The sequence below is a fragment of the Fukomys damarensis genome, unplaced genomic scaffold, assembly GCF_012274545.1.
Source record: "Fukomys damarensis isolate Sample0158 unplaced genomic scaffold, DMR_v1.0_HiC HiC_scaffold_3, whole genome shotgun sequence".
Lineage (NCBI taxonomy): Eukaryota > Metazoa > Chordata > Mammalia > Rodentia > Bathyergidae > Fukomys > Fukomys damarensis.
The window spans coordinates 26,640,740-26,649,746 of NW_022900915.1; the positions used below are offsets into that span (position 1 = coordinate 26,640,740).

General features: G+C 37.3%; 1 long non-coding RNA gene across 2 annotated transcripts in view; it reads right to left on the reverse strand.

The window, feature by feature from the left end:
* Nucleotides 1-9,007, reverse strand: part of LOC104851378 — a 122,650-nt gene that overhangs the window by 10,465 nt on the left and 103,178 nt on the right. The window contains exons 3-4 of one of the 2 annotated variants that reach the window (XR_004518557.1): nt 7,927-8,159; nt 2,646-2,810 (exon numbers count right to left, since the gene is read on the reverse strand). This is a non-coding gene — a long non-coding RNA (uncharacterized LOC104851378). The remainder of the gene's footprint in view (nt 1-2,645; nt 2,811-7,926; nt 8,160-9,007) is intronic. The other variant, XR_777192.3, reaches the window with a different exon arrangement.

Sequence of the window (9,007 nt, forward strand, 5' to 3'; positions counted from 1 at the left end):
ATATATTTTCCTACTGTCATTATGTAATTTTATTCACTTACTCCTATAATTTCTGTAGATTCTTTATAAAATGAGACATAGAATCAATAATCATGCCATAAGAATACTGTTGAAAAGAGTGTCTCGCCTTTAGAAAGCTGCCAGTTCATACCACTGCTTCAGCTGGTACTGCAGATATCCTGGAGGTAAAGACAGGTTCCCCACCCTCACCTTAACACCCCTGCTGATCCTCCTACTTAGAACCTAAGCCATTCAGTACAGTTACTGTACTAAGGCAGGACAACAGTCCTTTACATCAACAGACACGTCCCTTTCCATTTGACTTTTAAAAGCATTTTCCTAACACTTAAACTAAAAAATTAATGTGAGAAATAGGAGCCTATCAGGAATCAGAAGTAGTAAGAAAAGTGCTTCCACTTGTAATATGCATTCTATAAACAAGTGTACAAAGCAGTGGGGAACAATGGCACTGTTTCCGAAAGATATTACTTTGAGCTGACTTCCATACTACGTGAGACACTTTAGAAGATTTTTCCTTTATTTTTATATTAGTATACAAGTCTAAAAAAGCATTTTAATGTTAACTCCTTGAAATGTATTTTTATTTTATGTACTCCATGTTTCTATTCAAATCATAGAAGTGAAACACAAGAATAATTAATATCTTTTAAGTCCTCTATAATTTTTATGTCAACTCCTTTCTGCAGTTTGTTTTCTGGTGAATAACAATTTAATGCAGTGAGAAAATGAGAAATTTTAAAGATATGCTTTCATGGTACATTTTTTGCCTTTCTAAAAAAAATAAATGCACTTACGGTTTTTTGGTATTAACTTTAATTGATACTCCTTGATGCTCAACGTAACCAATTCCTACGTTTGATAATAATGATTACAACTTTCTCTGAGATTGAATTATTCGATCGTATGGGGTGTTTTACCTCACTTTACACAGAGGCAGATTTAAGAGGATTTAAACTCTGTCTCTCTCTTTTTTCTAAATAGTCAACAACCCAATTCCCATGGCCCCTTCTTCTCAGGGTGACGGAAGCATCCTGATTTATAAGGGGGCATGGCTGATCCAGCACTCAGCAATATGCACGGAATGTTGCTTACACTGTCCCAGTGATTTTTTCGGAGGGAAGAGTTATGTGCATGATAAAACTAGATGTCATCTAAGGAGGAAAAAGGACACCAGAATTCTGTCCCAGGAGCCAGAGACAGTGTGGGAGAATGAGGGGTGGTCCCGCATAACCCCAGCTCTGCCTGCTTTGGAAAGCTAATCTCACAGCCTGCACTGCACACGGGACTGTTTGCCAGCAGATTGCTTTCTGTTCATTATAACTCTCATATTTAGGAAGAAGTGAATTGGCCAAAGCAGTAATATAAATGCATTGTATGCTCCATCCTCCCTCTTTATGATTAATTCTACCACTGGTACAAATTTGCATGAATGAATGTCAGTGTGTTTTCTGTCCTGAACATTTCCTGCTGGCTTCAGTTCAGCCCTGCTGACATTTATTACAAATAATAGCTAAATATTCTTGATTTAATAGCTGCAGTGGCCCCACATCTGAAGGTGATGTCTGTAATAAAAGCAGACAAGACGAGCTTATAACAAATACTAATCAGATTTTGTTTGCACATATAATGGATAAGACTCACAGATATACCCATGAAATGTAATGGTTGTTTTTTAAATGCAGCTGCTAGAAGTTATAGTTCAAGAACATATTGGTTGCTTTATTTCTTTTTCATTTCTCTTCTTCCTCCATCTCCTTTAAGTACCCAAGGCCTCTGTGCACAATCAAAATTGAATATTATCCCTTTTTTATCTGGAAAAAATGGGACACTAAACACAGTAGACTGGCTGTGTCCTTTTATTCATCTTTTGATGCTACTTCTAAACAAAGGGCATTGTCCCCTGATAAATTCCATTTTCTGCCTCTTATTCAAAGGTAGTTTACACACCAGCTCCAGTGATTCCCACACAATGCAGAGACTGGCAAAGATACAAATAACTTTCAAAGTTCTTTCAACCTGTTGACCCAGGTGTCCCTTCTGAAAGATATAAACTAGCCTTCCACACCTCGTACAATTGATAAAGGAGACTATAAAACCTGAGATCACAAAAGGAAGACACACAGAGCCTACTAAAGGCAGGTTTAAAAACCTTTTGGGAATAAAAAGTGCTTTTCTCTTTATCCTACCCAAACTTCTCAAGCTTCCACATGAAAACTGAAGGTCAAATTAGCATTGTCTCTACCGTGACATTTAAACACTTAGAATTTTACTCACTTGGCATTAATTGTCCATAACTTTATGAAAATACAACTTTTTCAATATTGTTCCACTTTCCAGATTTCTTTCTGGAATAGACTGTGCAGAAAATTGTAATTAGAGGTGATTAGAGCCACCAAAATTTTTATAAATATTCCCCTGGGACATATTATTAGCTTGTCAGACATTCCCTTTAGTGTATAAACTATTTCACACTGGGAGCAAAAGCCTTCATCACAAACTGTTTAAGATCTTCCACAGTATAAACTCAAAAAATACTTCACTTGAAGTTTGAGCCTCCTGGAGTCAGGGAGAGAGCAGTGCAGTACCTGCTGGATGTTCAACACATGTCTTATTTGCTTACTCACCTAAAGATATTCCAAGTCACTTTTTTTAAACTCCAGATCATTAGGTCAACCAGGCAGAGAATATGAGCTCCAATCCCACTGCTGGTTCTTCTACAGTTGTCTTCAAGCTTCTACTTTGCCACCTGAGTATTTGGATACTACTGCCTGAATGACCAAACTTCTGTTCTGTGGGAATAGAAATAACAGAGTCAAGGAAAAGTCTAAAATTGATATTCAGAAAGGATTTGAACTGATTGCCTAATCCCATTGAGGGGCACAGTCTCCCATCCAGAATTGGTTTGTTCATTGTGATCTTCAAATAAGTAGAAAATCAGGTAAAATGTACTCTTGTTAGAGAGGAATTTCTTCAAGAATCATACACTGAGAGAATAAATGTTAGACTTACCATTTATAATCCTAATTTTATAGATGAGGACACAGAAGCCCGGGAGTGTGAAATGATTTGTCAAAACTTGCACCATGAGCTAGACCACTGCAGTTCACTGCAGTCCCTGTCTTAAGTTCCGGGTCAGTACCTCCTCCATTATACTCTTCTCCAGCCACCCCTACCTTAGTCCTTCTCTTTTCTGGCTCCTAAGAACCAATGAATGTTGTTTTCTTCACCTGTCCTGAGCTGTAAAGTTTAATGAACTTAATGGTCTGCTGCTTTTAATGGTCTGCTGGATTCTCAGGCCTTAGATCTAGGTAGTCAAACACTTAGCCCATCTGTTGTTTTGTGCAGGCACTAAATGGCCCGGATGCACACTGGATGGCGTCACCAGAGATCCCGATCAGATACAGCACGCTGTCTTCAGATTCCTGTGTCCCGTCATTTGCCTTCGCATATATTCAGTTGCACTTAAATGTCCATTATGATTCCGGCACATTTTCTATACCTCTGCTTTTTAGCATCTATACCGCTGCTAATACCATTTCCCTGCCTGATCTCCCTTCTGCTCTGCTCTGCTCTGTTCAGATGCCGCCTCTTCTTTGGGCCTTTCCCTGAATACCAGACAAATGAGGTTTCTTTCTGTTGAGTACCTCATGCCCTGCTTGTCATGTCTGTTTTCACTGCCCTTATACACTGGCCTCCCTGCATTACAGTTAAGTGCAGTAGGTATGCTAGAGGACATGCTGATTACACAGGGCCTTCACCGTCACTGAAAAATATACTGGGGGCTGGGGATTTAGCTCAGTGGTTCTCCTGCCTGCCTCGCAAGTGCAAGGACCTGAGTTCGATCCCCAGTATCAAAATAAAAATTTAATATAATATAGTCAATATTTATTTACAAAAGCCATATACTTTAATCCTTAGCAAAAATATTTCTTGTATCATAAAAATAATATATCTTTGTAATGCTATGTTAAAAGCATATATTACTTCAATGTCATAAGAACTATATAAAAATAGAAGAGAAAGAAATGTGAATTTTAAAGGCCAATATACTATATCTAGCAAATGTTTTATGTTTGAGACCAAAAGGTTAAACAGGGGAAGCAGGAGTCATAAGCAGGAAATCTAAGAACTGACCCAGAGAAGACGTACATGCAGTTCCTGGTTTTTATCACTAAAAAGCCATGGTGTGGCAGTCATTTAGAGGCACTTCGCGTTTAATGGCAAATGACAACATCAGGCTTGGCTAGAAGTCCAGTGCACTATCCATGCTGGCTTAAAGGTGCTTTGTGATGAAAGAAAGAACCCCTTAGCTAGAAGTGACCCAAAAGAGAAGCAACTCCTCACGTCTCTCCAAACATCAGCAGTTGGATAGTTCCAAGGAATCCAGGAGGCTAAGGAATAAGGAAGGACAGGTCTTCTTTCAGATCTTAAATATGTGTAATATTTCATCCTTATACTGCAAACCACACAATACAGGGACTTTCAAGTCTTTCAAAGGCTTGTATCTATAGCCAGAGACAGGATTCTAGAAAAGTTCTAAGGAGCTGAAATTATTCCAGTGAACAAATTAAAAGATTATCACACTGAGACAATTTCTAAAGTTTAGGTTTAGGAAAAAAATTCATCCTAGGAGCAGAGATCAAATTTTGATGGGAAACCGGTAAAGAATGAAAAAGGAACATTTCCCCTAGACAAAAAGAACAACTATTAATTATCAAGGGCTCAGAAGCGGGTGGTTTGGGATAAGAGTCCAGCCCCAGTTTGTGGTCCCTTTGGCTCCTGCATTACAGAAAATCAGGTGTCCAGTCCACACCAACCCTTAAGAACTCTGTGAAATCAGTTAATTTCCTCACAGTTAGCCACAAAATTACGAATTTGGGCCTTAAAGAAGAGTCTGTGACATTTTTAGAGGCTATTCATTTTCCTGCGGGGCACTCACCCAAACCCATGCTTGTTAAATTTGAATGCACTTATTAATCACTTCCAAAATTTCCGAACACTTCCACAGCCGTTCCAGAAAGTGGTGAGAACAATGGGATAAGTGTGCTCAAAGTGAGCAGGACTATTTTAAATGCACACTGCTAGTGACGTATCCTTCACTGCAATACATTTTAAAAACTGGAAATATTCACTATATTTTGATCAGACCCCATACATCTTGAATAATTCTGAGATTCTGCATTTCAACAAGTATCCTACATTGCATGCTCATTCCTGGGCCAAATGTGCAGTAGTAAAGACCTGAACAATACACAGACTGGAACCTAACATATAGAACAGGCCTATTATTAAGTTACAGCTTAATGTTTAAATATAGTAATATGCATATATATGTACATACTTTAAATGTTACGTTATTGGTAATAATATATTATTTTAGACTTCAGAATATATGTTGTTACATTCCCTTGCCAACATATAACAAAACATTTTAATCACTTTTTTATATTTATCTCTTGCCTGTTTGCATATATTCTTTTTTAATAGGTTCCAAATGAGAAATGTTCACTTCACAGATTTTAATTACCTGAAATCCTTTTTCCTTATTGATTACCAAGAGCAAAGTAGCTTTTGTGTTAACCTTTCAAAACGTCCAATTTAATTTATGAATACAATATTTTTTCTACTCAGTGTGTATAGATGATGCACACTGTTTCATACAGCCTTTATGAAAAGACCATTTTAATTACCCCGCAGAAATATGCCTGGGATGGAGAATTGTGAAACTTCATGAATAGAACTGCCCAACAATTTGTTGGAAGAGTATACAGCATCTAGAAAGCAATTATATCTGCAGTGGATAATGCATTCCCTTTACTACTGGGGAAATTTGTTTTGACATCACATTAGGATAAATTGGTTATGCAAGATTTCATAATGGCATAATTTTATTTGTATTTTTGAAAATAAAAGCCTAATTGTCTGGATTCCTACTAGTGGACTAAACACTGGCATTAGGCCTGGAGACATCTTTGTAGGAGGAAGGGGCTTCTGCTGGTAGGGTCATCTGGAGGCATTTGAACCCAGAGCTCTCATTATGCCAAATGCATGGTTATTCTGGGAAGCCTCAAGGTCACACTAGCACTGCTTGATTGCAGTCACTTCTCTGGGGCCTTCAGCAACCATTTGCTCCTTTTTACATTTCTGGTCTTTGAAATTCACACAGCAATTTTACAACAACACCACCCCCCCCAACCCCAATCAGAAGGCTTTCAAGTGAGCTATTCTGCAAACCACAAAATCAGGAGGAAAGGAAGCTAAATCAAACTCAAATAAAAAGCAGTGATAGAAGTCTTCAACAAAGTCCACACAGGGAATCAAGCTTGCTTTTAAACAAAAATATTGACATAGCAATTTAAAATAAATACCAGCTTCATATGCTGAACACTTTATTATTGGCTCACAGGACTGCAAATGTAAGGAACACATTCTTCTCTGAAACACTGCCAAAGGCAAACCTCTTAAAAGCAAAACATTGTGACATGTTCTTAAGTAGCTTGCCATCATGTGGATTCTTGCATTTGGTATAACATAACGCCTGCATGTTCATTAAGCCTACATTTTGCAATTAAGGTACATATGTTTTGCTTCTCCAAATGTCTAAAAGCCAGGTGGAACAAGTCAATCGCTCTGGTGACATTGAGCATTTCTATAACAATGCTGAATTCTAGCTTAGTATTTTGCATAGTCTGCCTATTATATAGGAAAACCAAATTGCCAATATGTCCTTTTGTATAAAAGCTGTAAAAGCTCAAAAGATTTTAGCAAATACTAGCTATGTAGCTGCTAAGGTACGTGAAGCAGATGTCTACAATTATCCTGTTAAAAAGTTTAATTGTAAAAGACCCTTCAAATAGAGCACTGCTGCCAGTAATTGTACATTAATTGGGTTCATTCAACTCAGAAGATCTAGCAGAACATGGCCCTCTGATATGCTGTCACCAAAGCACACTTTGTGTTTAAGGAAAGAAAAAAAAAGAAAACTGAAGAGGTCTTTGTTCTTTAAATCTGGACACCTTTTTAATCTTCAGGTAAAGTGCCTACAGAAATAAATCAAGTAGATTCTATGTTGATAATCAATATTTCATCAAATATTTAAAAGTAGAACATAAATGGATTTCATTACAAACTGGGACAGGTTATAGCTAAGAATAAGAGACAGAAACAGTGAAGAGACTGACCTAAAGTTAAAATGGCAAGTTTCAGTTCATTGGAAGCTTGAAATCATGAGCTCTTGGGCAACAGAAATGTTAGGTGTCAAGTAGCTAAACAAAATAAGGCTTTTACAAGTAAATTCCAGCAAGGCTAGAGTTGTGCGACCTCACCAATCTACCTCTCTGGTCAGAGCACAGGATAACTCTCATTGACATGTCAGGAAGAACTAATTAGCTGAAAGCTGTATCTTGGGTGAAAGGGCAATGGGAAGGCAAGACAAAGATTGCTTCAAAATCACTCTCCCTGTGTCGTCTGGAGAGGGGTTTGGAAAGATTGCTCAAAGTGCAACAGCTCCTTCTGATATTTCTGACAGTTAAAGTACCCTCAAATGGAATCCATTCCTGTATAACAAAATAAGGAAGAAAACAATTGCTGGGCAGTGCTGATGGTTATGAGAGTGGTGGCTTTTGCTGTAAATACCCATGTAACTTGGTAAAGTTTGTCTTAAAAACTTTGAAAACATTACATAAACATAATGTGCAAAGTCTGCTGTGTTTTACTCTTCACGAGGTGCCCTTTGCCAGCTTCCTACACTCAACCACACTCAGCCTAGCAACAACTTTTACTGTTTCTCTTTCATTGTAGAAAAAGGCTCAGAGGGACAATGGACATTTATGATTTACTCAAGATAGCAGAACAGGCATGAAAAGAGATGGAGAGGTCAGAACATCTGAAGAACTTACGATTTACCTCCCAGGATAGTGCTTTGGAATAGGAGTCTGATGATCCTCAAATACTCACTAGTGGACATCTCAGACAGCCCACTTAATCTTTCTTCGATTTAGTTCCCACAGATGTAAAATGCAGCAGTTTGTCTATATTTTGTTTTCAATTCCCAATGCCAACTACATGATTTCAATTTCCATATTTCTTTTGGCATTTTTATATACCAACATCCTCTTCTTTCCTCAGTAGGTTCATCACTGAAACAAGAAAATCTAGTATTTACCTAAATCTCTCTATGGAAACTTTACTTAGAATTATTTTCTATAGTACATGCAGTGGCAAAAATAACTTTGACATTCCAATAAATCTAACAAATGCAAAGAAAAAAAATCGGTCCTGGAATACAAGGGTATTTTGCAACCAACATAAACACCTGTTTCAGATGGCATCTCCATCACATGAGGTTCTCAAGGATGGTCAAAATGTGAGGAAACCATGAAAGAACTGAGAGCATCCAAAGTAACTGTGTAAGATCCTTTAACCTGATGTCGAATGGGAAGCTACTGAGAAGAAAGCTCCATCCTAGATGCCAGATCGAAAGAATGATAAACAAAATGTGGACTTCATCAGTAAGAGGCAACTGTTTTACAAAATTACACAAAACTTAAGCCCAAGAGCTATATACTACATATCCCATAATCAATTTGAGGTTATTACAGATCACAAAGATATGGGTGAAATAAATTCAGCTTATCAAATTAGCTTAAAAAGGACTAAAACAGTCTGAGTAGAAAAAGTGTCAACCCATTTCATAATAACATCAGACAATTTGGTCAGGGCATGGAGGCAAACCAATATTCAGTTAATTTAATAGTCATTTCACTTTGATCTAAGTGTTTGATTCTAAGCTTTGTTAAAAGGTGTGACGTGGCTTATTTCATTTTATTTGTTCTAAAATAAGAAGAGTAAGACAAAGCAGATGAGAACAAAATGAATGTAAAAATCATACAAACCGTGACACATCATAAAAGAAGGAAAAATGAGAGTACCGAATTCATTTTAAATGTTCTTCTCTAGTTTCTTTAAAAAAAAAATCTTGATTACA